Source organism: Pseudophryne corroboree, chromosome 4, assembly GCF_028390025.1.
Source record: "Pseudophryne corroboree isolate aPseCor3 chromosome 4, aPseCor3.hap2, whole genome shotgun sequence".
NCBI lineage: Eukaryota > Metazoa > Chordata > Amphibia > Anura > Myobatrachidae > Pseudophryne > Pseudophryne corroboree.
Window position 1 is genome coordinate 696328612 of NC_086447.1, and position 27447 is coordinate 696356058.

At 38.2% G+C, this 27447-nt stretch overlaps 24 non-coding genes across 24 annotated transcripts; all 24 read right to left on the bottom strand.

Moving 5' to 3' along the window:
* Positions 1–1000: 1000 nt before the first annotated feature.
* TRNAL-UAA (transfer RNA leucine (anticodon UAA)) lies at positions 1001–1083 on the bottom strand. The gene has a single exon. It is a non-coding gene; the product is annotated as a tRNA-Leu (tRNA).
* Positions 1084–1382: 299 nt separating this feature from the next.
* Positions 1383–1465, bottom strand: TRNAL-UAA (transfer RNA leucine (anticodon UAA)). The gene has a single exon. It is a non-coding gene; the product is annotated as a tRNA-Leu (tRNA).
* Positions 1466–3207: 1742 nt separating this feature from the next.
* TRNAL-UAA (transfer RNA leucine (anticodon UAA)) lies at positions 3208–3290 on the bottom strand. The gene has a single exon. It is a non-coding gene; the product is annotated as a tRNA-Leu (tRNA).
* A 1182-nt stretch (positions 3291–4472) lies between these two features.
* On the bottom strand, positions 4473–4560 carry TRNAL-UAA (transfer RNA leucine (anticodon UAA)). Its single transcript is given in 2 exon segments — positions 4473–4518; positions 4524–4560. It is a non-coding gene; the product is annotated as a tRNA-Leu (tRNA).
* A 298-nt stretch (positions 4561–4858) lies between these two features.
* TRNAL-UAA (transfer RNA leucine (anticodon UAA)) lies at positions 4859–4941 on the bottom strand. The gene has a single exon. It is a non-coding gene; the product is annotated as a tRNA-Leu (tRNA).
* Positions 4942–6685: 1744 nt separating this feature from the next.
* On the bottom strand, positions 6686–6768 carry TRNAL-UAA (transfer RNA leucine (anticodon UAA)). The gene has a single exon. It is a non-coding gene; the product is annotated as a tRNA-Leu (tRNA).
* A 1210-nt stretch (positions 6769–7978) lies between these two features.
* Positions 7979–8061, bottom strand: TRNAL-UAA (transfer RNA leucine (anticodon UAA)). Its single transcript has one exon. It is a non-coding gene; the product is annotated as a tRNA-Leu (tRNA).
* Positions 8062–9158: 1097 nt separating this feature from the next.
* Positions 9159–9241, bottom strand: TRNAL-UAA (transfer RNA leucine (anticodon UAA)). Its single transcript has one exon. It is a non-coding gene; the product is annotated as a tRNA-Leu (tRNA).
* Positions 9242–10451: 1210 nt separating this feature from the next.
* Positions 10452–10534, bottom strand: TRNAL-UAA (transfer RNA leucine (anticodon UAA)). The gene has a single exon. It is a non-coding gene; the product is annotated as a tRNA-Leu (tRNA).
* Positions 10535–11631: 1097 nt separating this feature from the next.
* TRNAL-UAA (transfer RNA leucine (anticodon UAA)) lies at positions 11632–11714 on the bottom strand. Its single transcript has one exon. It is a non-coding gene; the product is annotated as a tRNA-Leu (tRNA).
* A 299-nt stretch (positions 11715–12013) lies between these two features.
* TRNAL-UAA (transfer RNA leucine (anticodon UAA)) lies at positions 12014–12096 on the bottom strand. Its single transcript has one exon. It is a non-coding gene; the product is annotated as a tRNA-Leu (tRNA).
* A 1742-nt stretch (positions 12097–13838) lies between these two features.
* Positions 13839–13921, bottom strand: TRNAL-UAA (transfer RNA leucine (anticodon UAA)). Its single transcript has one exon. It is a non-coding gene; the product is annotated as a tRNA-Leu (tRNA).
* Positions 13922–15103: 1182 nt separating this feature from the next.
* Positions 15104–15191, bottom strand: TRNAL-UAA (transfer RNA leucine (anticodon UAA)). The gene is given in 2 exon segments: positions 15104–15149; positions 15155–15191. It is a non-coding gene; the product is annotated as a tRNA-Leu (tRNA).
* Positions 15192–15489: 298 nt separating this feature from the next.
* On the bottom strand, positions 15490–15572 carry TRNAL-UAA (transfer RNA leucine (anticodon UAA)). The gene has a single exon. It is a non-coding gene; the product is annotated as a tRNA-Leu (tRNA).
* Positions 15573–17316: 1744 nt separating this feature from the next.
* Positions 17317–17399, bottom strand: TRNAL-UAA (transfer RNA leucine (anticodon UAA)). Its single transcript has one exon. It is a non-coding gene; the product is annotated as a tRNA-Leu (tRNA).
* Positions 17400–18609: 1210 nt separating this feature from the next.
* On the bottom strand, positions 18610–18692 carry TRNAL-UAA (transfer RNA leucine (anticodon UAA)). Its single transcript has one exon. It is a non-coding gene; the product is annotated as a tRNA-Leu (tRNA).
* Positions 18693–19789: 1097 nt separating this feature from the next.
* Positions 19790–19872, bottom strand: TRNAL-UAA (transfer RNA leucine (anticodon UAA)). Its single transcript has one exon. It is a non-coding gene; the product is annotated as a tRNA-Leu (tRNA).
* Positions 19873–20171: 299 nt separating this feature from the next.
* On the bottom strand, positions 20172–20254 carry TRNAL-UAA (transfer RNA leucine (anticodon UAA)). The gene has a single exon. It is a non-coding gene; the product is annotated as a tRNA-Leu (tRNA).
* A 1741-nt stretch (positions 20255–21995) lies between these two features.
* Positions 21996–22078, bottom strand: TRNAL-UAA (transfer RNA leucine (anticodon UAA)). The gene has a single exon. It is a non-coding gene; the product is annotated as a tRNA-Leu (tRNA).
* Positions 22079–23260: 1182 nt separating this feature from the next.
* On the bottom strand, positions 23261–23348 carry TRNAL-UAA (transfer RNA leucine (anticodon UAA)). Its single transcript is given in 2 exon segments — positions 23261–23306; positions 23312–23348. It is a non-coding gene; the product is annotated as a tRNA-Leu (tRNA).
* Positions 23349–23647: 299 nt separating this feature from the next.
* On the bottom strand, positions 23648–23730 carry TRNAL-UAA (transfer RNA leucine (anticodon UAA)). The gene has a single exon. It is a non-coding gene; the product is annotated as a tRNA-Leu (tRNA).
* Positions 23731–25472: 1742 nt separating this feature from the next.
* On the bottom strand, positions 25473–25555 carry TRNAL-UAA (transfer RNA leucine (anticodon UAA)). Its single transcript has one exon. It is a non-coding gene; the product is annotated as a tRNA-Leu (tRNA).
* Positions 25556–26737: 1182 nt separating this feature from the next.
* TRNAL-UAA (transfer RNA leucine (anticodon UAA)) lies at positions 26738–26825 on the bottom strand. Its single transcript is given in 2 exon segments — positions 26738–26783; positions 26789–26825. It is a non-coding gene; the product is annotated as a tRNA-Leu (tRNA).
* Positions 26826–27283: 458 nt separating this feature from the next.
* Positions 27284–27366, bottom strand: TRNAL-UAA (transfer RNA leucine (anticodon UAA)). Its single transcript has one exon. It is a non-coding gene; the product is annotated as a tRNA-Leu (tRNA).
* Between the last annotated feature and the right edge of the window lie 81 nt (positions 27367–27447).

Here is a 27447-nt window from a genome sequence, read left to right on the forward strand (position 1 = left end):
TTGAAAATATTTTTTTTATTAAAGTACTGTAGCTTAAGTTATTGACTTTCACCATAGTTTGAAAGTTTCTCTAATTGACAAATTCTTCCTCATTTGGTTAGCTGAAACTGAAATACAAACCAGAAGTGGGGATCTATCCCATGCAGATGTAAATCCATTGAATCTTAAGTCCAACACCTTAACCACTCGGCCATCCTGATGTGAGGCTTTTGACATTTTCATGGCAAATACTTTTGCAAAGCATGGTACCCAGTTAAAAGGCTTCCGTGCGGGATCCTGGCTATCATAATACTGACACCACAATCGTACCCACCAGCCATAATAACAGCACCAAAATGCCAACAGAGGTGGGATTAACAGCATGAAAATACTGACACCTAGAATTCTGAATGTCCTCTCAGCAGGATGTAATCTTGTCCTGCCACGGGGAGGGGGGAGGTTAGGTTTAGGCATTAGAAGGGGGGTTGTGGTGTAGGGACAGGTAGGTTAGAGTTAGGTACCAGGGAGGGAGGCTTTGGTTTAGTCACTTAGAAGAGGAGGTTAGTGTTAGACACCAAGCAGGGAGCATTAGCTTTAGGCATTGGGGAATGGAGGGTTAGTGTCAGGCATCCCGGGGAGGGTAAGGTTTAGGCACCCAAAAGGGAGGATTAGGGTTAGGGCAGGGAACATGGAAGGGTTATGGTATTAACTGCAGGGCTGTCAGGATTTTAATGGTCAGGTTGCTGATGTCGGTATTCTGACCATAGGCATCCAGTCCATCAGGATTATATTCTGAACCCCATTGCATATGTATATGTTAATGTGCATGGTCAACTTTTATGCAAACTTTGTACTGTTTGGAGTCTAAATTATTACATAAGTTTATTTGCACTGTCACATTTCAATGCTTTTGTGGAACATGTATGGTAGTTTACAAATGTAAACAAAATGACTCTTGTACATTTCCCTATTCGATTATATTGTTCCTTGTACATATTTAGGAATCCGAAATTAAAATACATACCAGAAGTGGGGTTCAAACCCACGCGGATTTATATTCATTGGATCTTAAGTCCAACGCCTTAACCACTCGGCTATCCTGGTATGTTGCCCTGTGTGTTTTCAATGCAAATACTATTGCACTATTCATGTTTATTTTCCTGTGCATTGTTAACTTTGAACCGCTTGGAGTTTAAAATATTACATAACTTTTGGTATTTTAATGGATATTATGATATCATTGTTTCTTTTCTTCATAGAAAGCCAGGTTCTTTGAAAAAATGGATTGAAAATATTTTTTTAGCAATGTAATTTAAGTTAATGATTTTCACAGAATTTTGAGAGTTTTCCCTAATTGTCGAAATCTTCATCATAAATATTTAGTTAGCTGAAATTAAAATGCATACTAGAAGTGGGGATCGAACCCACGCGGATATGTATCCATTGGATCTTAAGTCCAACGCCTTAATCACTCGGCCATCCTGGTTTGATTTACATGTTAAATACTATTGCAAAGCATATGTATCTTTTAATGTGCATGGGCAATTATTCAGCAAACTTTATACTGCTTTGACTGTTACTTATTACATAAGTCTGGTAATTGTTTTTTTTTTAAAGTATGATACTTATATTTCTATTCCTCACAAGTAAGGCTCTTATGAATAAAAAGTTTTATAATAATTCCATATTTGTTTAAAGACATTAATTTTCACCACATTTCTAACTGCTCATCTATCAAGACTGTCCTTTCTTTTGAATGATTACAAGCAACATTTGTAGATAGTCGCTATCATTCTTTTTTGCCCTGTCACATGTCACGGATTTTGTGGAACAAGTATGGTGGTTTACAAATGCAAGCAACATCAACTTTTGTACATGTCCTTAAAAAATAAAGTTATACCTTGTACATATTTAGGAATCTGAAATTAACATGCATACCAGAATTGGGGTTTGATCCCATGCAGATATATATCCATTGGATTTTAAGTCAAATGCCTTAACAATGCAGCCATCCTGGTGTGGTGCCCAGGAGCTTTTCATGGCATATACTAATGCACTATTCATGTTAATTATGATGTGCATGGTTAACTTTGTACTGTTTGGAGTTTAAAATATTACATAACTGGATATTTTAATGGATATTAGGATGTCATTGTTAACTTACGTTATATAAAATCAGTTTCTTTGGAGAAAATGGATTGAAAATATTTTTTTTTATCAAAGTACTGTAGCTTATGTTATTGACTTTCACCATAGTTTGAAAGATTTACCTAATTGACAAATTCTTCCTCATTTGGTTAGCTGAAATTGAAATCCAAACCAGAAGTGGGGATCTATCCCATGCAGATGTAAATCCATTGAATCTTAAGTCCAACACCTTAACCACTCAGCCATCCTGATGTGAGGCTTTTGACATTTTCATGGCAAATACTTTTGCAAAGCATGGGACCCAGTTAAAAGGCTTCCATGCGGGATTCTGGCTATCATAATACTGACACCATAATCGTACCCACCAGCCATAATAATGGCACCAAAATGCCAACAGAGGTGGGATTAACAGCATGAAAATACTGACACCTAGAATTCTGAATGTCCTCTCAGCAGGATGTAATCTTGTCCTGCCACGGGGAGGGGAGAGGTTAGGTTTAGGCATTAGAAGGGGGGTTACGGTGTAGGGACAGGTAGGTTAGAGTTAGGTACCAGGGAGGGAGGGTTTGGTTTAGTCACTTAGAAGAGGAGGTTATTGTTAGACACCAAGCAGGGAGCATTAGCTTTAGGCATTGGGGAATGGAGGGTTAGTGTTAGGCATCCCGGGGAGGGTAAGGTTTAGGCACCCAAGGAGAGGGTGTAAGGTTTAGACACCCAAAAGGAAGGATTAGGGTTAGGGCAGGGAACATGGAAGGGTTATGGTATTAACTGCAGGACTGTCAGGATTTTAATGGTCAGGTTGCTGATGTCGGTATTCTGACCATAGGCATCCAGGCCATCAGGATTACATTCTGAACCCCATTGCATATGTATATGTTAATGTGCATGGTCAACTTTTATGCAAACTTTGTTCTGTTTGGAGTCTAAATTATTACATAAGTTTATTTGCACTGTCACATTTCAATGCTTTTGTGGAACATGTATGGTAGTTTACAAATGTAAACAAAATGACTCTTGTACATTTCCCTATTCGATTATATTGTTCCTTGTACATATTTAGGAATCCGAAATTAAAATACATACTAGAAGTGTGGTTCAAACCAACGCGGATATATATCCATTGGATCTTAAGTCCAACGCCTTAACCACTCGGCCATCCTGGTATGTTGCCCTGGGTATTTTCAATGGAAATACTATTGCACTATTCATGTTCATTTTCCTGTGCATTGTTAACTTTGAACCGCTTGGATTTTAAAATATTACATAACTTTTGGTATTTTAATGGATATTATGATATCATTGTTTCTTTTCTTCATAGAAAGCCAGGTTCTTTGAAAAAATGGATTGAAAATATTTTTTTTATTAAAGTACTGTAGCTTAAGTTATTGACTTTCACCATAGTTTGAAAGTTTTCCCTAATTGACAAATTCTTCCTCATTTGGTTAGCTGAAATTGAAATACAAACCAGAAGTGGGGATCTATCCCATGCAGATGTAAATCCATTGAATCTTAAGTCCAACACCTTAACCACTCGGCCATCCTGATGTGAGGCTTTTGACATTTTCATGGCAAATACTTTTGCAAAGCATGGTACCCAGTTAAAAGGCTTCCGTGCGGGATCCTGGCTATCATAATACTGACACCATAATCGTACCCACCAGCCATAATAACAGCACCAAAATGCCAACAGAGGTGGAATTAACAGCATGAAAATACTGACACCTAGAATTCTGAATGTCCTCTCAGCAGGATGTAATCTTGTCCTGCCACGGGGAGGGGGGAGGTTAGGTTTAGGCATTAGAAGGGGTGTTGCGGTGTAGGGACAGGTAGGTTAGAGTTAGGTACCAGGGAGGGAGGCTTTGGTTTAGTCACTTAGAAGAGGAGGTTAGTGTTAGACACCAAGCAGGGAGCATTAGCTTTAGGCATTGGGGAATGGAGGGTTAGTGTCAGGCATCCCGGGGAGGGTAAGGTTTAGGCACCCAAAAGGGAGGATTAGGGTTAGGGCAGGGAACATGGAAGGGTTATGGTATTAACTGCAGGGCTGTCAGGATTTTAATGGTCAGGTTGCTGATGTCGGTATTCTGACCATAGGCATCCAGTCCATCAGGATTACATTCTGAACCCCATTGCATATGTATATGTTAATGTGCATGGTCAACTTTTATGCAAACTTTGTACTGTTTGGAGTCTAAATTATTACATAAGTTTATTTGCACTGTCACATTTCAATGCTTTTGTGGAACATGTATGGTAGTTTACAAATGTAAACAAAATGACTCTTGTACATTTCCCTATTCGATTATATTGTTCCTTGTACATATTTAGGAATCCGAAATTAAAATACATACCAGAATTGGGGTTCGAACCCATGCGGATATATATCCATTGGATCTTATCTTAAGTCCAATGCCTTAACCACTCGGCCATCCTGGTATGTTGCCCTGGGTATTTTCAATGCAAATACTATTGCACTATTCATGTTTATTTTCCTGTGCATTGTTAACTTTGAACCGCTTGGAGTTTAAAATATTACATAACTTTTGGTATTTTAATGGATATTATGATATCATTGATTCTTTTCTTCATAGAAAGCCAGGTTCTTTGAAAAAATGGATTGAAAATATTTTTTTAGCAATGTAATTAAGTTAATGATTTTCACAGAATTTTGAGAGTTTTCCCTAATTGCCGAAATCTTCATCATAAATATTTAGTTAGCTGAAATTAAAATGCATACCAGAAGTGGGGATCGAACCCACGCGGATATGTATCCATTGGATCTTAAGTCCAACGCCTTAACCACTCGGCCATCCTGGTTTGATTTACATGTCAAGTACTATTGCAAAGCATATGTATCTTTTAATGTGCATGGGCAATTATTCAGCAAACTTTATACTGCTTTGACTGTTACTTATTACATAAGTCTGGTAATTGTTTTTTTTTTTTTAAAGTATGATACTTATATTTCTATTCCTCACAAGTAAGGCTCTTATGAATAAAAAGTTTTATAATAATTCCATATTTGTTTAAAGACATTAATTTTCACCACATTTCGAACTGCTCATCTATCAAGACTGTCCTTTCTTTTGAATGATTACAAGCAACATTTGTAGATAGTCGCTATCATTCTTTTTTGCCCTGTCACATGTCAAGGATTTTGTGGAACAAGTATGGTGGTTTACAAATGCAAGCAACATCAACTTTTGTACATGTCCTTAAAAAATAAAGTTATACCTTGTACATATTTAGGAATCTGAAATTAACATGCATACCAGAATTGGGGTTTGATCCCATGCAGATATATATCCATTGGATTTTAAGTCAAATGCCTTAACAATGCAGCCATCCTGGTGTGGTGCCCAGGAGCTTTTCATGGCAAATACTAATGCACTATTCATGTTAATTATGATGTGCATGGTTAACTTTGTACTGTTTGGAGTTTAAAATATTACATAACTGGATATTTTAATGGATATTAGGATGTCATTGTTAACTTACGTTATATAAAATCAGTTTCTTTGGAGAAAATGGATTGAAAATATTTTTTTTATCAAAGTACTGTAGCTTAAGTTATTGACTTTCACCATAGTTTGAAAGTTTTCCCTAATTGACAAATTCTTCCTCATTTGGTTAGCTGAAATTGAAATCGAAACCAGAAGAGGGGATCTATCCCATGCAGATGTAAATCCATTGAATCTTAAGTCCAACACCTTAACCACTCAGCCATCCTGATGTGAGGCTTTTGATATTTTCATGGCAAATACTTTTGCAAAGCATGGGACCCAGTTAAAAGGCTTCCATGCGGGATTCTGGCTATCATAATACTGACACCATAATCGTACCCACCAGCCATAATAATGGCACCAAAATGCCAACAGAGGTGGGATTAACAGCATGAAAATACTGACACCTAGAATTCTGAATGTCCTCTCAGCAGGATGTAATCTTGTCCTGCCACGGGGAGGGGAGAGGTTAGGTTTAGGCATTAGAAGGGGGGTTACGGTGTAGGGACAGGTAGGTTAGAGTTAGGTACCAGGGAGGGAGGGTTTGGTTTAGTCACTTAGAAGAGGAGGTTATTGTTAGACACCAAGCAGGGAGCATTAGCTTTAGGCATTGGGGAATGGAGGGTTAGTGTTAGGCATCCCGGGGAGGGTAAGGTTTAGGCACCGAAGGAGAGGGTGTAAGGTTTAGACACCCAAAAGGGAGGATTAGGGTTAGGGCAGGGAACATGGAAGGGTTATGGTATTAACTGCAGGGCTGTCAGGATTTTAATGGTCAGGTTGCTGATGTCGGTATTCTGACCATAGGCATCCAGTCCATCAGGATTACATTCTGAACCCCATTGCATATGTATATGTTAATGTGCATGGTCAACTTTTATGCAAACTTTGTTCTGTTTGGAGTCTAAATTATTACATAAGTTTATTTGCACTGTCACATTTCAATGCTTTTGTGGAACATGTATGGTAGTTTACAAATGTAAACAAAATGACTCTTGAACATTTCCCTATTCGATTATATTGTTCCTTGTACATATTTAGGAATCCGAAATTAAAATACATACCAGAAGTGTGGTTCAAACCAACGCAGATATATATCCATTGGATCTTAAGTCCAACGCCTTAACCACTCGGCCATCCTGGTATGTTGCCCTGGGTATTTTCAATGCAAATACTATTGCACTATTCATGTTCATTTTCCTGTGCATTGTTAACTTTGAACCGCTTGGATTTTAAAATATTACATAACTTTTGGTATTTTAATGGATATTATGATATCATTGTTTCTTTTCTTCATAGAAAGCCAGGTTCTTTGAAAAAATGGATTGAAAATATTTTTTTTATTAAAGTACTGTAGCTTAAGTTATTGACTTTCACCATAGTTTGAAAGTTTTCCCTAATTGACAAATTCTTCCTCATTTGGTTAGCTGAAATTGAAATACAAACAAGAAGTGGGGATCTATCCCATGCAGATGTAAATCCATTGAATCTTAAGTCCAACACCTTAACCACTCGGCCATCCTGATGTGAGGCTTTTGACATTTTCATGGCAAATACTTTTGCAAAGCATGGTACGCAGTTAAAAGGCTTCCGTGCGGGATCCTGGCTATCATAATACTGACACCATAATCGTACCCACCAGCCATAATAATGGCACCAAAATGCCAACAGAGGTGGGATTAACAGCATGAAAATACTGACACCTAGAATTCTGAATGTCCTCTCAGCAGGATGTAATCTTGTCCTGCCACGGGGAGGGGAGAGGTTAGGTTTAGGCATTAGAAGGGGGGTTACGGTGTAGGGACAGGTAGGTTAGAGTTAGGTACCAGGGAGGGAGGGTTTGGTTTAGTCACTTAGAAGAGGAGGTTATTGTTAGACACCAAGCAGGGAGCATTAGCTTTAGGCATTGGGGAATGGAGGGTTAGTGTTAGGCATCCCGGGGAGGGTAAGGTTTAGGCACCCAAGGAGAGGGTGTAAGGTTTAGACACCCAAAAGGGATTATTAGGGTTAGGGCAGGGAACATGGAAGGGTTATGGTATTAACTGCAGGGCTGTCAGGATTTTAATGGTCAGGTTGCTGATGTCGGTATTCTGACCATAGGCATCCAGTCCATCAGGATTACATTCTGAACCCCATTGCATATGTATATGTTAATGTGCATGGTCAACTTTTATGCAAACTTTGTTCTGTTTGGAGTCTAAATTATTACATAAGTTTATTTGCACTGTCACATTTCAATGCTTTTGTGGAACATGTATGGTAGTTTACAAATGTAAACAAAATGACTCTTGTACATTTCCCTATTCGATTATATTGTTCCTTGTACATATTTAGGAATCCGAAATTAAAATACATACCAGAAGTGTGGTTCAAACCAACGCGGATATATATCCATTGGATCTTAAGTCCAACGCCTTAACCACTCGGCCATCCTGGTATGTTGCCCTGGGTATTTTCAATGCAAATACTTGATGGATATTATGATATCATTGTTTCTTTTCTTCATAGAAAGCCAGGTTCTTTGAAAAAATGGATTGAAAATATTTTTTTTATTAAAGTACTGTAGCTTAAGTTATTGACTTTCACCATAGTTTGAAAGTTTCTCTAATTGACAAATTCTTCCTCATTTGGTTAGCTGAAACTGAAATACAAACCAGAAGTGGGGATCTATCCCATGCAGATGTAAATCCATTGAATCTTAAGTCCAACACCTTAACCACTCGGCCATCCTGATGTGAGGCTTTTGACATTTTCATGGCAAATACTTTTGCAAAGCATGGTACCCAGTTAAAAGGCTTCCGTGCGGGATCCTGGCTATCATAATACTGACACCACAATCGTACCCACCAGCCATAATAACAGCACCAAAATGCCAACAGAGGTGGGATTAACAGCATGAAAATACTGACACCTAGAATTCTGAATGTCCTCTCAGCAGGATGTAATCTTGTCCTGCCACGGGGAGGGGGGAGGTTAGGTTTAGGCATTAGAAGGGGGGTTGTGGTGTAGGGACAGGAAGGTTAGAGTTAGGTACCAGGGAGGGAGGCTTTGGTTTAGTCACTTAGAAGAGGAGGTTAGTGTTAGACACCAAGCAGGGAGCATTAGCTTTAGGCATTGGGGAATGGAGGGTTAGTGTCAGGCATCCCGGGGAGGGTAAGGTTTAGGCACCCAAAAGGGAGGATTAGGGTTAGGGCAGGGAACATGGAAGGGTTATGGTATTAACTGCAGGGCTGTCAGGATTTTAATGGTCAGGTTGCTGATGTCGGTATTCTGACCATAGGCATCCAGTCCATCAGGATTATATTCTGAACCCCATTGCATATGTATATGTTAATGTGCATGGTCAACTTTTATGCAAACTTTGTACTGTTTGGAGTCTAAATTATTACATAAGTTTATTTGCACTGTCACATTTCAATGCTTTTGTGGAACATGTATGGTAGTTTACAAATGTAAACAAAATGACTCTTGTACATTTCCCTATTCGATTATATTGTTCCTTGTACATATTTAGGAATCCGAAATTAAAATACATACCAGAAGTGGGGTTCAAACCCACGTGGATATATATTCATTGGATCTTAAGTCCAACGCCTTAACCACTCGGCTATCCTGGTATGTTGCCCTGTGTGTTTTCAATGCAAATACTATTGCACTATTCATGTTTATTTTCCTGTGCATTGTTAACTTTGAACCGCTTGGAGTTTAAAATATTACATAACTTTTGGTATTTTAATGGATATTATGATATCATTGTTTCTTTTCTTCATAGAAAGCCAGGTTCTTTGAAAAAATGGATTGAAAATATTTTTTTTATTAAAGTACTGTAGCTTAAGTTATTGACTTTCACCATAGTTTGAAAGTTTTCCCTAATTGACAAATTCTTCCTCATTTGGTTAGCTGAAATTGAAATACAAACCAGAAGTGGGGATCTATCCCATGCAGATGTAAATCCATTGAATCTTAAGTCCAACACCTTAACCACTCGGCCATCCTGATGTGAGGCTTTTGACATTTTCATGGCAAATACTTTTGCAAAGCATGGTACGCAGTTAAAAGGCTTCCGTGCGGGATCCTGGCTATCATAATACTGACACCATAATCGTACCCACCAGCCATAATAATGGCACCAAAATGCCAACAGAGGTGGGATTAACAGCATGAAAATACTGACACCTAGAATTCTGAATGTCCTCTCAGCAGGATGTAATCTTGTCCTGCCACGGGGAGGGGAGAGGTTAGGTTTAGGCATTAGAAGGGGGGTTACGGTGTAGGGACAGGTAGGTTAGAGTTAGGTACCAGGGAGGGAGGGTTTGGTTTAGTCACTTAGAAGAGGAGGTTATTGTTAGACACCAAGCAGGGAGCATTAGCTTTAGGCATTGGGGAATGGAGGGTTAGTGTTAGGCATCCCGGGGAGGGTAAGGTTTAGGCACCCAAGGAGAGGGTGTAAGGTTTAGACACCCAAAAGGGAGGATTAGGGTTAGGGCAGGGAACATGGAAGGGTTATGGTATTAACTGCAGGGCTGTCAGGATTTTAATGGTCAGGTTGCTGATGTCGGTATTCTGACCATAGGCATCCAGTCCATCAGGATTACATTCTGAACCCCATTGCATATGTATATGTTAATGTGCATGGTCAACTTTTATGCAAACTTTGTTCTGTTTGGAGTCTAAATTATTACATAAGTTTATTTGCACTGTCACATTTCAATGCTTTTGTGGAACATGTATGGTAGTTTACAAATGTAAACAAAATGACTCTTGTACATTTCCCTATTCGATTATATTGTTCCTTGTACATATTTAGGAATCCGAAATTAAAATACATACCAGAAGTGTGGTTCAAACCAACGCGGATATATATCCATTGGATCTTAAGTCCAACGCCTTAACCACTCGGCCATCCTGGTATGTTGCCCTGGGTATTTTCAATGCAAATACTTGATGGATATTATGATATCATTGTTTCTTTTCTTCATAGAAAGCCAGGTTCTTTGAAAAAATGGATTGAAAATATTTTTTTTATTAAAGTACTGTAGCTTAAGTTATTGACTTTCACCATAGTTTGAAAGTTTCTCTAATTGACAAATTCTTCCTCATTTGGTTAGCTGAAACTGAAATACAAACCAGAAGTGGGGATCTATCCCATGCAGATGTAAATCCATTGAATCTTAAGTCCAACACCTTAACCACTCGGCCATCCTGATGTGAGGCTTTTGACATTTTCATGGCAAATACTTTTGCAAAGCATGGTACCCAGTTAAAAGGCTTCCGTGCGGGATCCTGGCTATCATAATACTGACACCACAATCGTACCCACCAGCCATAATAACAGCACCAAAATGCCAACAGAGGTGGGATTAACAGCATGAAAATACTGACACCTAGAATTCTGAATGTCCTCTCAGCAGGATGTAATCTTGTCCTGCCACGGGGAGGGGGGAGGTTAGGTTTAGGCATTAGAAGGGGGGTTGTGGTGTAGGGACAGGTAGGTTAGAGTTAGGTACCAGGGAGGGAGGCTTTGGTTTAGTCACTTAGAAGAGGAGGTTAGTGTTAGACACCAAGCAGGGAGCATTAGCTTTAGGCATTGGGGAATGGAGGGTTAGTGTCAGGCATCCCGGGGAGGGTAAGGTTTAGGCACCCAAAAGGGAGGATTAGGGTTAGGGCAGGGAACATGGAAGGGTTATGGTATTAACTGCAGGGCTGTCAGGATTTTAATGGTCAGGTTGCTGATGTCGGTATTCTGACCATAGGCATCCAGTCCATCAGGATTATATTCTGAACCCCATTGCATATGTATATGTTAATGTGCATGGTCAACTTTTATGCAAACTTTGTACTGTTTGGAGTCTAAATTATTACATAAGTTTATTTGCACTGTCACATTTCAATGCTTTTGTGGAACATGTATGGTAGTTTACAAATGTAAACAAAATGACTCTTGTACATTTCCCTATTCGATTATATTGTTCCTTGTACATATTTAGGAATCCGAAATTAAAATACATACCAGAAGTGGGGTTCAAACCCACGCGGATTTATATTCATTGGATCTTAAGTCCAACGCCTTAACCACTCGGCTATCCTGGTATGTTGCCCTGTGTGTTTTCAATGCAAATACTATTGCACTATTCATGTTTATTTTCCTGTGCATTGTTAACTTTGAACCGCTTGGAGTTTAAAATATTACATAACTTTTGGTATTTTAATGGATATTATGATATCATTGTTTCTTTTCTTCATAGAAAGCCAGGTTCTTTGAAAAAATGGATTGAAAATATTTTTTTAGCAATGTAATTTAAGTTAATGATTTTCACAGAATTTTGAGAGTTTTCCCTAATTGTCGAAATCTTCATCATAAATATTTAGTTAGCTGAAATTAAAATGCATACTAGAAGTGGGGATCGAACCCACGCGGATATGTATCCATTGGATCTTAAGTCCAACGCCTTAATCACTCGGCCATCCTGGTTTGATTTACATGTTAAATACTATTGCAAAGCATATGTATCTTTTAATGTGCATGGGCAATTATTCAGCAAACTTTATACTGCTTTGACTGTTACTTATTACATAAGTCTGGTAATTGTTTTTTTTTTAAAGTATGATACTTATATTTCTATTCCTCACAAGTAAGGCTCTTATGAATAAAAAGTTTTATAATAATTCCATATTTGTTTAAAGACATTAATTTTCACCACATTTCTAACTGCTCATCTATCAAGACTGTCCTTTCTTTTGAATGATTACAAGCAACATTTGTAGATAGTCGCTATCATTCTTTTTTGCCCTGTCACATGTCACGGATTTTGTGGAACAAGTATGGTGGTTTACAAATGCAAGCAACATCAACTTTTGTACATGTCCTTAAAAAATAAAGTTATACCTTGTACATATTTAGGAATCTGAAATTAACATGCATACCAGAATTGGGGTTTGATCCCATGCAGATATATATCCATTGGATTTTAAGTCAAATGCCTTAACAATGCAGCCATCCTGGTGTGGTGCCCAGGAGCTTTTCATGGCATATACTAATGCACTATTCATGTTAATTATGATGTGCATGGTTAACTTTGTACTGTTTGGAGTTTAAAATATTACATAACTGGATATTTTAATGGATATTAGGATGTCATTGTTAACTTACGTTATATAAAATCAGTTTCTTTGGAGAAAATGGATTGAAAATATTTTTTTTTATCAAAGTACTGTAGCTTATGTTATTGACTTTCACCATAGTTTGAAAGATTTACCTAATTGACAAATTCTTCCTCATTTGGTTAGCTGAAATTGAAATCCAAACCAGAAGTGGGGATCTATCCCATGCAGATGTAAATCCATTGAATCTTAAGTCCAACACCTTAACCACTCAGCCATCCTGATGTGAGGCTTTTGACATTTTCATGGCAAATACTTTTGCAAAGCATGGGACCCAGTTAAAAGGCTTCCATGCGGGATTCTGGCTATCATAATACTGACACCATAATCGTACCCACCAGCCATAATAATGGCACCAAAATGCCAACAGAGGTGGGATTAACAGCATGAAAATACTGACACCTAGAATTCTGAATGTCCTCTCAGCAGGATGTAATCTTGTCCTGCCACGGGGAGGGGAGAGGTTAGGTTTAGGCATTAGAAGGGGGGTTACGGTGTAGGGACAGGTAGGTTAGAGTTAGGTACCAGGGAGGGAGGGTTTGGTTTAGTCACTTAGAAGAGGAGGTTATTGTTAGACACCAAGCAGGGAGCATTAGCTTTAGGCATTGGGGAATGGAGGGTTAGTGTTAGGCATCCCGGGGAGGGTAAGGTTTAGGCACCCAAGGAGAGGGTGTAAGGTTTAGACACCCAAAAGGAAGGATTAGGGTTAGGGCAGGGAACATGGAAGGGTTATGGTATTAACTGCAGGACTGTCAGGATTTTAATGGTCAGGTTGCTGATGTCGGTATTCTGACCATAGGCATCCAGGCCATCAGGATTACATTCTGAACCCCATTGCATATGTATATGTTAATGTGCATGGTCAACTTTTATGCAAACTTTGTTCTGTTTGGAGTCTAAATTATTACATAAGTTTATTTGCACTGTCACATTTCAATGCTTTTGTGGAACATGTATGGTAGTTTACAAATGTAAACAAAATGACTCTTGTACATTTCCCTATTCGATTATATTGTTCCTTGTACATATTTAGGAATCCGAAATTAAAATACATACTAGAAGTGTGGTTCAAACCAACGCGGATATATATCCATTGGATCTTAAGTCCAACGCCTTAACCACTCGGCCATCCTGGTATGTTGCCCTGGGTATTTTCAATGGAAATACTATTGCACTATTCATGTTCATTTTCCTGTGCATTGTTAACTTTGAACCGCTTGGATTTTAAAATATTACATAACTTTTGGTATTTTAATGGATATTATGATATCATTGTTTCTTTTCTTCATAGAAAGCCAGGTTCTTTGAAAAAATGGATTGAAAATATTTTTTTTATTAAAGTACTGTAGCTTAAGTTATTGACTTTCACCATAGTTTGAAAGTTTTCCCTAATTGACAAATTCTTCCTCATTTGGTTAGCTGAAATTGAAATACAAACCAGAAGTGGGGATCTATCCCATGCAGATGTAAATCCATTGAATCTTAAGTCCAACACCTTAACCACTCGGCCATCCTGATGTGAGGCTTTTGACATTTTCATGGCAAATACTTTTGCAAAGCATGGTACCCAGTTAAAAGGCTTCCGTGCGGGATCCTGGCTATCATAATACTGACACCATAATCGTACCCACCAGCCATAATAACAGCACCAAAATGCCAACAGAGGTGGAATTAACAGCATGAAAATACTGACACCTAGAATTCTGAATGTCCTCTCAGCAGGATGTAATCTTGTCCTGCCACGGGGAGGGGGGAGGTTAGGTTTAGGCATTAGAAGGGGTGTTGCGGTGTAGGGACAGGTAGGTTAGAGTTAGGTACCAGGGAGGGAGGCTTTGGTTTAGTCACTTAGAAGAGGAGGTTAGTGTTAGACACCAAGCAGGGAGCATTAGCTTTAGGCATTGGGGAATGGAGGGTTAGTGTCAGGCATCCCGGGGAGGGTAAGGTTTAGGCACCCAAAAGGGAGGATTAGGGTTAGGGCAGGGAACATGGAAGGGTTATGGTATTAACTGCAGGGCTGTCAGGATTTTAATGGTCAGGTTGCTGATGTCGGTATTCTGACCATAGGCATCCAGTCCATCAGGATTACATTCTGAACCCCATTGCATATGTATATGTTAATGTGCATGGTCAACTTTTATGCAAACTTTGTACTGTTTGGAGTCTAAATTATTACATAAGTTTATTTGCACTGTCACATTTCAATGCTTTTGTGGAACATGTATGGTAGTTTACAAATGTAAACAAAATGACTCTTGTACATTTCCCTATTCGATTATATTGTTCCTTGTACATATTTAGGAATCCGAAATTAAAATACATACCAGAATTGGGGTTCGAACCCATGCGGATATATATCCATTGGATCTTATCTTAAGTCCAATGCCTTAACCACTCGGCCATCCTGGTATGTTGCCCTGGGTATTTTCAATGCAAATACTATTGCACTATTCATGTTTATTTTCCTGTGCATTGTTAACTTTGAACCGCTTGGAGTTTAAAATATTACATAACTTTTGGTATTTTAATGGATATTATGATATCATTGATTCTTTTCTTCATAGAAAGCCAGGTTCTTTGAAAAAATGGATTGAAAATATTTTTTTAGCAATGTAATTAAGTTAATGATTTTCACAGAATTTTGAGAGTTTTCCCTAATTGCCGAAATCTTCATCATAAATATTTAGTTAGCTGAAATTAAAATGCATACCAGAAGTGGGGATCGAACCCACGCGGATATGTATCCATTGGATCTTAAGTCCAACGCCTTAACCACTCGGCCATCCTGGTTTGATTTACATGTCAAGTACTATTGCAAAGCATATGTATCTTTTAATGTGCATGGGCAATTATTCAGCAAACTTTATACTGCTTTGACTGTTACTTATTACATAAGTCTGGTAATTGTTTTTTTTTTTTTAAAGTATGATACTTATATTTCTATTCCTCACAAGTAAGGCTCTTATGAATAAAAAGTTTTATAATAATTCCATATTTGTTTAAAGACATTAATTTTCACCACATTTCGAACTGCTCATCTATCAAGACTGTCCTTTCTTTTGAATGATTACAAGCAACATTTGTAGATAGTCGCTATCATTCTTTTTTGCCCTGTCACATGTCAAGGATTTTGTGGAACAAGTATGGTGGTTTACAAATGCAAGCAACATCAACTTTTGTACATGTCCTTAAAAAATAAAGTTATACCTTGTACATATTTAGGAATCTGAAATTAACATGCATACCAGAATTGGGGTTTGATCCCATGCAGATATATATCCATTGGATTTTAAGTCAAATGCCTTAACAATGCAGCCATCCTGGTGTGGTGCCCAGGAGCTTTTCATGGCAAATACTAATGCACTATTCATGTTAATTATGATGTGCATGGTTAACTTTGTACTGTTTGGAGTTTAAAATATTACATAACTGGATATTTTAATGGATATTAGGATGTCATTGTTAACTTACGTTATATAAAATCAGTTTCTTTGGAGAAAATGGATTGAAAATATTTTTTTTATCAAAGTACTGTAGCTTAAGTTATTGACTTTCACCATAGTTTGAAAGTTTTCCCTAATTGACAAATTCTTCCTCATTTGGTTAGCTGAAATTGAAATCGAAACCAGAAGAGGGGATCTATCCCATGCAGATGTAAATCCATTGAATCTTAAGTCCAACACCTTAACCACTCAGCCATCCTGATGTGAGGCTTTTGATATTTTCATGGCAAATACTTTTGCAAAGCATGGGACCCAGTTAAAAGGCTTCCATGCGGGATTCTGGCTATCATAATACTGACACCATAATCGTACCCACCAGCCATAATAATGGCACCAAAATGCCAACAGAGGTGGGATTAACAGCATGAAAATACTGACACCTAGAATTCTGAATGTCCTCTCAGCAGGATGTAATCTTGTCCTGCCACGGGGAGGGGAGAGGTTAGGTTTAGGCATTAGAAGGGGGGTTACGGTGTAGGGACAGGTAGGTTAGAGTTAGGTACCAGGGAGGGAGGGTTTGGTTTAGTCACTTAGAAGAGGAGGTTATTGTTAGACACCAAGCAGGGAGCATTAGCTTTAGGCATTGGGGAATGGAGGGTTAGTGTTAGGCATCCCGGGGAGGGTAAGGTTTAGGCACCGAAGGAGAGGGTGTAAGGTTTAGACACCCAAAAGGGAGGATTAGGGTTAGGGCAGGGAACATGGAAGGGTTATGGTATTAACTGCAGGGCTGTCAGGATTTTAATGGTCAGGTTGCTGATGTCGGTATTCTGACCATAGGCATCCAGTCCATCAGGATTACATTCTGAACCCCATTGCATATGTATATGTTAATGTGCATGGTCAACTTTTATGCAAACTTTGTTCTGTTTGGAGTCTAAATTATTACATAAGTTTATTTGCACTGTCACATTTCAATGCTTTTGTGGAACATGTATGGTAGTTTACAAATGTAAACAAAATGACTCTTGAACATTTCCCTATTCGATTATATTGTTCCTTGTACATATTTAGGAATCCGAAATTAAAATACATACCAGAAGTGTGGTTCAAACCAACGCAGATATATATCCATTGGATCTTAAGTCCAACGCCTTAACCACTCGGCCATCCTGGTATGTTGCCCTGGGTATTTTCAATGCAAATACTATTGCACTATTCATGTTCATTTTCCTGTGCATTGTTAACTTTGAACCGCTTGGATTTTAAAATATTACATAACTTTTGGTATTTTAATGGATATTATGATATCATTGTTTCTTTTCTTCATAGAAAGCCAGGTTCTTTGAAAAAATGGATTGAAAATATTTTTTTTATTAAAGTACTGTAGCTTAAGTTATTGACTTTCACCATAGTTTGAAAGTTTTCCCTAATTGACAAATTCTTCCTCATTTGGTTAGCTGAAATTGAAATACAAACAAGAAGTGGGGATCTATCCCATGCAGATGTAAATCCATTGAATCTTAAGTCCAACACCTTAACCACTCGGCCATCCTGATGTGAGGCTTTTGACATTTTCATGGCAAATACTTTTGCAAAGCATGGTACGCAGTTAAAAGGCTTCCGTGCGGGATCCTGGCTATCATAATACTGACACCATAATCGTACCCACCAGCCATAATAATGGCACCAAAATGCCAACAGAGGTGGGATTAACAGCATGAAAATACTGACACCTAGAATTCTGAATGTCCTCTCAGCAGGATGTAATCTTGTCCTGCCACGGGGAGGGGAGAGGTTAGGTTTAGGCATTAGAAGGGGGGTTACGGTGTAGGGACAGGTAGGTTAGAGTTAGGTACCAGGGAGGGAGGGTTTGGTTTAGTCACTTAGAAGAGGAGGTTATTGTTAGACACCAAGCAGGGAGCATTAGCTTTAGGCATTGGGGAATGGAGGGTTAGTGTTAGGCATCCCGGGGAGGGTAAGGTTTAGGCACCCAAGGAGAGGGTGTAAGGTTTAGACACCCAAAAGGGATTATTAGGGTTAGGGCAGGGAACATGGAAGGGTTATGGTATTAACTGCAGGGCTGTCAGGATTTTAATGGTCAGGTTGCTGATGTCGGTATTCTGACCATAGGCATCCAGTCCATCAGGATTACATTCTGAACCCCATTGCATATGTATATGTTAATGTGCATGGTCAACTTTTATGCAAACTTTGTTCTGTTTGGAGTCTAAATTATTACATAAGTTTATTTGCACTGTCACATTTCAATGCTTTTGTGGAACATGTATGGTAGTTTACAAATGTAAACAAAATGACTCTTGTACATTTCCCTATTCGATTATATTGTTCCTTGTACATATTTAGGAATCCGAAATTAAAATACATACCAGAAGTGTGGTTCAAACCAACGCGGATATATATCCATTGGATCTTAAGTCCAACGCCTTAACCACTCGGCCATCCTGGTATGTTGCCCTGGGTATTTTCAATGCAAATACTTGATGGATATTATGATATCATTGTTTCTTTTCTTCATAGAAAGCCAGGTTCTTTGAAAAAATGGATTGAAAATATTTTTTTTATTAAAGTACTGTAGCTTAAGTTATTGACTTTCACCATAGTTTGAAAGTTTCTCTAATTGACAAATTCTTCCTCATTTGGTTAGCTGAAACTGAAATACAAACCAGAAGTGGGGATCTATCCCATGCAGATGTAAATCCATTGAATCTTAAGTCCAACACCTTAACCACTCGGCCATCCTGATGTGAGGCTTTTGACATTTTCATGGCAAATACTTTTGCAAAGCATGGTACCCAGTTAAAAGGCTTCCGTGCGGGATCCTGGCTATCATAATACTGACACCACAATCGTACCCACCAGCCATAATAACAGCACCAAAATGCCAACAGAGGTGGGATTAACAGCATGAAAATACTGACACCTAGAATTCTGAATGTCCTCTCAGCAGGATGTAATCTTGTCCTGCCACGGGGAGGGGGGAGGTTAGGTTTAGGCATTAGAAGGGGGGTTGTGGTGTAGGGACAGGAAGGTTAGAGTTAGGTACCAGGGAGGGAGGCTTTGGTTTAGTCACTTAGAAGAGGAGGTTAGTGTTAGACACCAAGCAGGGAGCATTAGCTTTAGGCATTGGGGAATGGAGGGTTAGTGTCAGGCATCCCGGGGAGGGTAAGGTTTAGGCACCCAAAAGGGAGGATTAGGGTTAGGGCAGGGAACATGGAAGGGTTATGGTATTAACTGCAGGGCTGTCAGGATTTTAATGGTCAGGTTGCTGATGTCGGTATTCTGACCATAGGCATCCAGTCCATCAGGATTATATTCTGAACCCCATTGCATATGTATATGTTAATGTGCATGGTCAACTTTTATGCAAACTTTGTACTGTTTGGAGTCTAAATTATTACATAAGTTTATTTGCACTGTCACATTTCAATGCTTTTGTGGAACATGTATGGTAGTTTACAAATGTAAACAAAATGACTCTTGTACATTTCCCTATTCGATTATATTGTTCCTTGTACATATTTAGGAATCCGAAATTAAAATACATACCAGAAGTGGGGTTCAAACCCACGTGGATATATATTCATTGGATCTTAAGTCCAACGCCTTAACCACTCGGCTATCCTGGTATGTTGCCCTGTGTGTTTTCAATGCAAATACTATTGCACTATTCATGTTTATTTTCCTGTGCATTGTTAACTTTGAACCGCTTGGAGTTTAAAATATTACATAACTTTTGGTATTTTAATGGATATTATGATATCATTGTTTCTTTTCTTCATAGAAAGCCAGGTTCTTTGAAAAAATGGATTGAAAATATTTTTTTAGCAATGTAATTTAAGTTAATGATTTTCACAGAATTTTGAGAGTTTTCCCTAATTGTCGAAATCTTCATCATAAATATTTAGTTAACTGAAATTAAAATGCATACCAGAAGTGGGGATCGAACCCACGCGGATATGTATCCATTGGATCTTAAGTCCAACGCCTTAACCACTCGGCCATCCTGGTTTGATTTACATGTCAAATACTATTGCAAAGCATATGTATCTTTTAATGTGCATGGGCAATTATTCAGCAAACTTTATACTGCTTTGACTGTTACTTATTACATAAGTCTGGTAATTGTTTTTTTTTTAAAGTATGATACTTATATTTCTATTCCTCACAAGTAAGGCTCTTATGAATAAAAAGTTTTATAATAATTCCATATTTGTTTAAAGACATTAATTTTCACCACATTTCTAACTGCTCATCTATCAAGACTGTCCTTTCTTTTGAATGATTACAAGCAACATTTGTAGATAGTCGCTATCATTCTTTTTTGCCCTGTCACATGTCACGGATTTTGTGGAACAAGTATGGTGGTTTACAAATGCAAGCAACATCAACTTTTGTACATGTCCTTAAAAAATAAAGTTATACCTTGTACATATTTAGGAATCTGAAATTAACATGCATACCAGAATTGGGGTTTGATCCCATGCAGATATATATCCATTGGATTTTAAGTCAAATGCCTTAACAATGCAGCCATCCTGGTGTGGTGCCCAGGAGCTTTTCATGGCATATACTAATGCACTATTCATGTTAATTATGATGTGCATGGTTAACTTTGTACTGTTTGGAGTTTAAAATATTACATAACTGGATATTTTAATGGATATTAGGATGTCATTGTTAACTTACGTTATATAAAATCAGTTTCTTTGGAGAAAATGGATTGAAAATATTTTTTTTATCAAAGTACTGTAGCTTATGTTATTGACTTTCACCATAGTTTGAAAGTTTTACCTAATTGACAAATTCTTCCTCATTTGGTTAGCTGAAATTGAAATCCAAACCAGAAGTGGGGATCTATCCCATGCAGATGTAAATCCATTGAATCTTAAGTCCAACACCTTAACCACTCAGCCATCCTGATGTGAGGCTTTTGACATTTTCATGGCAAATACTTTTGCAAAGCATGGGACCCAGTTAAAAGGCTTCCATGCGGGATTCTGGCTATCATAATACTGACACCATAATCGTACCCACCAGCCATAATAATGGCACCAAAATGGCAACAGAGGTGGGATTAACAGCATGAAAATACTGACACCTAGAATTCTGAATGTCCTCTCAGCAGGATGTAATCTTGTCCTGCCACGGGGAGGGGAGAGGTTAGGTTTAGGCATTAGAAGGGGGGTTACGGTGTAGGGACAGGTAGGTTAGAGTTAGGTACCAGGGAGGGAGGGTTTGGTTTAGTCACTTAGAAGAGGAGGTTATTGTTAGACACCAAGCAGGGAGCATTAGCTTTAGGCATTGGGGAATGGAGGGTTAGTGTTAGGCATCCCGGGGAGGGTAAGGTTTAGGCACCCAAGGAGAGGGTGTAAGGTTTAGACACCCAAAAGGAAGGATTAGGGTTAGGGCAGGGAACATGGAAGGGTTATGGTATTAACTGCAGGGCTGTCAGGATTTTAATGGTCAGGTTGCTGATGTCGGTATTCTGACCATAGGCATCCAGTCCATCAGGATTACATTCTGAACCCCATTGCATATGTATATGTTAATGTGCATGGTCAACTTTTATGCAAACTTTGTTCTGTTTGGAGTCTAAATTATTACATAAGTTTATTTGCACTGTCACATTTCAATGCTTTTGTGGAACATGTATGGTAGTTTACAAATGTAAACAAAATGACTCTTGTACATTTCCCTATTCGATTATATTGTTCCTTGTACATATTTAGGAATCCGAAATTAAAATACATACTAGAAGTGTGGTTCAAACCAACGCGGATATATATCCATTGGATCTTAAGTCCAACGCCTTAACCACTCGGCCATCCTGGTATGTTGCCCTGGGTATTTTCAATGCAAATACTATTGCACTATTCATGTTCATTTTCCTGTGCATTGTTAACTTTGAACCGCTTGGATTTTAAAATATTACATAACTTTTGGTATTTTAATGGATATTATGATATCATTGTTTCTTTTCTTCATAGAAAGCCAGGTTCTTTGAAAAAATGGATTGAAAATATTTTTTTTATTAAAGTACTGTAGCTTAAGTTATTGACTTTCACCATAGTTTGAAAGTTTTCCCTAATTGACAAATTCTTCCTCATTTGGTTAGCTGAAATTGAAATACAAACCAGAAGTGGGGATCTATCCCATGCAGATGTAAATCCATTGAATCTTAAGTCCAACACCTTAACCACTCGGCCATCCTGATGTGAGGCTTTTGACATTTTCATGGCAAATACTTTTGCAAAGCATGGTACCCAGTTAAAAGGCTTCCGTGCGGGATCCTGGCTATCATAATACTGACACCATAATCGTACCCACCAGCCATAATAACAGCACCAAAATGCCAACAGAGGTGGAATTAACAGCATGAAAATACTGACACCTAGAATTCTGAATGTCCTCTCAGCAGGATGTAATCTTGTCCTGCCACGGGGAGGGGGGAGGTTAGGTTTAGGCATTAGAAGGGGTGTTGCGGTGTAGGGACAGGTAGGTTAGAGTTAGGTACCAGGGAGGGAGGCTTTGGTTTAGTCACTTAGAAGAGGAGGTTAGTGTTAGACACCAAGCAGGGAGCATTAGCTTTAGGCATTGGGGAATGGAGGGTTAGTGTCAGGCATCCCGGGGAGGGTAAGGTTTAGGCACCCAAAAGGGAGGATTAGGGTTAGGGCAGGGAACATGGAAGGGTTATGGTATTAACTGCAGGGCTGTCAGGATTTTAATGGTCAGGTTGCTGATGTCGGTATTCTGACCATAGGCATCCAGTCCATCAGGATTACATTCTGAACCCCATTGCATATGTATATGTTAATGTGCATGGTCAACTTTTATGCAAACTTTGTACTGTTTGGAGTCTAAATTATTACATAAGTTTATTTGCACTGTCACATTTCAATGCTTTTGTGGAACATGTATGGTAATTTACAAATCTAAACAAAATGACTCTTGTACATTTCCCTATTCGATTATATTGTTCCTTGTACATATTTAGGAATCCGAAATTAAAATACATACCAGAATTGGGGTTCGAACCCACGCGGATATATATCCATTGGATCTTATCTTAAGTCCAATGCCTTAACCACTCGGCCATCCTGGTATGTTGCCCTGGGTATTTTCAATGCAAATACTATTGCACTATTCATGTTTATTTTCCTGTGCATTGTTAACTTTGAACCGCTTGGAGTTTGAAATATTACATAACTTTTAATATTTTAATGGATATTATGATATCATTGATTCTTTTCTTCATAGAAAGCCAGGTTCTTTGAAAAAATGGATTGAAAATATTTTTTTAGCAATGTAATTTAAGTTAATGATTTTCACAGAATTTTGAGAGTTTTCCCTAATTGCCGAAATCTTCATCATAAATATTTAGTTAGCTGAAATTAAAATGCATACCAGAAGTGGGGATCGAACCCACGCGGATATGTATCCATTGGATCTTAAGGCCAACGCCTTAACCACTCGGCCATCCTGGTTTGATTTACATGTCAAATACTATTGCAAAGCATATGTATCTTTTAATGTGCATGGGTAATTATTCAGCAAACTTTATACTGCTTTGACTGTTACTTATTACATAAGTCTGGTAATTGTTTTTTTTTTTAAAGTATGATACTTATATTTCTATTCCTCACAAGTAAGGCTCTTATGAATAAAAAGTTTTATAATAATTCCATATTTGTTTAAAGACATTAATTTTCACCACATTTCTAACTGCTCATCTATCAAGACTGTCCTTTCTTTTGAATGATTACAAGCAACATTTGTAGATAGTCGCTATCATTCTTTTTTGCCCTGTCACATGTCAAGGATTTTGTGGAACAAGTATGGTGGTTTACAAATGCAAGCAACATCAACTTTTGTACATGTCCTTAAAAAATAAAGTTATACCTTGTACATATTTAGGAATCTGAAATTAACATGCATACCAGAATTGGGGTTTGATCCCATGCAGATATATATCCATTGGATTTTAAGTCAAATGCCTTAACAATGCAGCCATCCTGGTGTGGTGCCCAGGAGCTTTTCATGGCAAATACTAATGCACTATTCATGTTAATTATGATGTGCATGGTTAACTTTGTACTGTTTGGAGTTTAAAATATTACATAACTGGATATTTTAATGGATATTAGGATGTCATTGTTAACTTACGTTATATAAAATCAGTTTCTTTGGAGAAAATGGATTGAAAATATTTTTTTTATCAAAGTACTGTAGCTTAAGTTATTGACTTTCACCATAGTTTGAAAGTTTTCCCTAATTGACAAATTCTTCCTCATTTGGTTAGCTGAAATTGAAATCCAAACCAGAAGTGGGGATCTATCCCATGCAGATGTAAATCCATTGAATCTTAAGTCCAACACCTTAACCACTCAGCCATCCTGATGTGAGGCTTTTGACATTTTCATGGCAAATACTTTTGCAAAGCATGGGACCCAGTTAAAAGGCTTCCATGCGGGATTCTGGCTATCATAATACTGACACCATAATCGTACCCACCAGCCATAATAATGGCACCAAAATGCCAACAGAGGTGGGATTAACAGCATGAAAATACTGACACCTAGAATTCTGAATGTCCTCTCAGCAGGATGTAATCTTGTCCTGCCACGGGGAGGGGAGAGGTTAGGTTTAGGCATTAGAAGGGGGGTTACGGTGTAGGGACAGGTAGGTTAGAGTTAGGTACCAGGGAGGGAGGGTTTGGTTTAGTCACTTAGAAGAGGAGGTTATTGTTAGACACCAAGCAGGGAGCATTAGCTTTAGGCATTGGGGAATGGAGGGTTAGTGTTAGGCATCCCGGGGAGGGTAAGGTTTAGGCACCGAAGGAGAGGGTGTAAGGTTTAGACACCCAAAAGGGAGGATTAGGGTTAGGGCAGGGAACATGGAAGGGTTATGGTATTAACTGCAGGGCTGTCAGGATTTTAATGGTCAGGTTGCTGATGTCGGTATTCTGACCATAGGCATCCAGTCCATCAGGATTACATTCTGAACCCCATTGCATATGTATATGTTAATGTGCATGGTCAACTTTTATGCAAACTTTGTTCTGTTTGGAGTCTAAATTATTACATAAGTTTATTTGCACTGTCACATTTCAATGCTTTTGTGGAACATGTATGGTAGTTTACAAATGTAAACAAAATGACTCTTGTACATTTCCCTATTCGATTATATTGTTCCTTGTACATATTTAGGAATCCGAAATTAAAATACATACCAGAAGTATGGTTCAAACCAACGCGGATATATATCCATTGGATCTTAAGTCCAACGCCTTAACCACTCGGCCATCCTGGTATGTTGCCCTGGGTATTTTCAATGCAAATACTATTGCACTATTCATGTTCATTTTCCTGTGCATTGTTAACTTTGAACCGCTTGGATTTTAAAATATTACATAACTTTTGGTATTTTAATGGATATTATGATATCATTGTTTCTTTTCTTCATAGAAAGCCAGGTTCTTTGAAAAAATGGATTGAAAATATTTTTTTTATTAAAGTACTGTAGCTTAAGTTATTGACTTTCACCATAGTTTGAAAGTTTTCCCTAATTGACAAATTCTTCCTCATTTGGTTAGCTGAAATTGAAATACAAACCAGAAGTGGGGATCTATCCCATGCAGATGTAAATCCATTGAATCTTAAGTCCAACACCTTAACCTCTCGGCCATCCTGATGTGAGGCTTTTGACATTTTCATGGCAAATACTTTTGCAAAGCATGGTACGCAGTTAAAAGGCTTCCGTGCGGGATCCTGGCTATCATAATACTGACACCATAATCGTACCCACCAGCCATAATAACAGCACCAAAATGCCAACAGAGGTGGAATTAACAGCATGAAAATACTGACACCTAGAATTCTGAATGTCCTCTCAGCAGGATGTAATCTTGTCCTGCCACGGGGAGGGGGGAGGTTAGGTTTAGGCATTAGAAGGGGTGTTGCGGTGTAGGGACAGGTAGGTTAGAGTTAGGTACCAGGGAGGGAGGCTTTGGTTTAGTCACTTAGAAGAGGAGGTTAGTGTTAGACACCAAGCAGGGAGCATTAGCTTTAGGCATTGGGGAATGGAGGGTTAGTGTCAGGCATCCCGGGGAGGGTAAGGTTTAGGCACCCAAAAGGGAGGATTAGGGTTAGGGCAGGGAACATGGAAGGGTTATGGTATTAACTGCAGGGCTGTCAGGATTTTAATGGTCAGGTTGCTGATGTCGGTATTCTGACCATAGGCATCCAGTCCATCAGGATTACATTCTGAACCCCATTGCATATGTATATGTTAATGTGCATGGTCAACTTTTATGCAAACTTTGTACTGTTTGGAGTCTAAATTATTACATAAGTTTATTTGCACTGTCACATTTCAATGCTTTTGTGGAACATGTATGGTAGTTTACAAATGTAAACAAAATGACTCTTGTACATTTCCCTATTCGATTATATTGTTCCTTGTACATATTTAGGAATCCGAAATTAAAATACATACCAGAATTGGGGTTCGAACCCACGCGGATATATATCCATTGGATCTTATCTTAAGTCCAATGCCTTAACCACTCGGCCATCCTGGTATGTTGTCCTGGGTATTTTCAATGCAAATACTATTGCACTATTCATGTTTATTTTCCTGTGCATTGTTAACTTTGAACCGCTTGGAGTTTAAAATATTACATAACTTTTAATATTTTAATGGATATTATGATATCATTGTTTCTTTTCTTCATAGAAAGCCAGGTTCTTTGAAAAAATGGATTGAAAATATTTTTTTAGCAATGTAATTTAAGTTAATGATTTTCACAGAATTTTGAGAGTTTTCCCTAATTGCCGAAATCTTCATCATAAATATTTAGTAGAGATGAGCGGATTCGGTTTTACTCGGTTTTACTCGGTTCTCAAAACCGAATCTTATTGGTTCACGGATGTCACGTGTTTTGGATAGCCAATAAGATTCGGTTTTGAGAACCGAGTAAAACCGAGTAAAACCGAATCCGCTCATCTCTAATATTTAGTTAGCTGAAATTAAAATGCATACCAGAAGTGGGGATCGAACCCACGCGGATATGTATCCATTGGATCTTAAGTCCAACGCCTTAACCACTCGGCCATCCTGGTTTGATTTACATGTCAAATACTATTGCAAAGCATATGTATCTTTTAATTTGCATGGGCAATTATTCAGCAAACTTTATACTG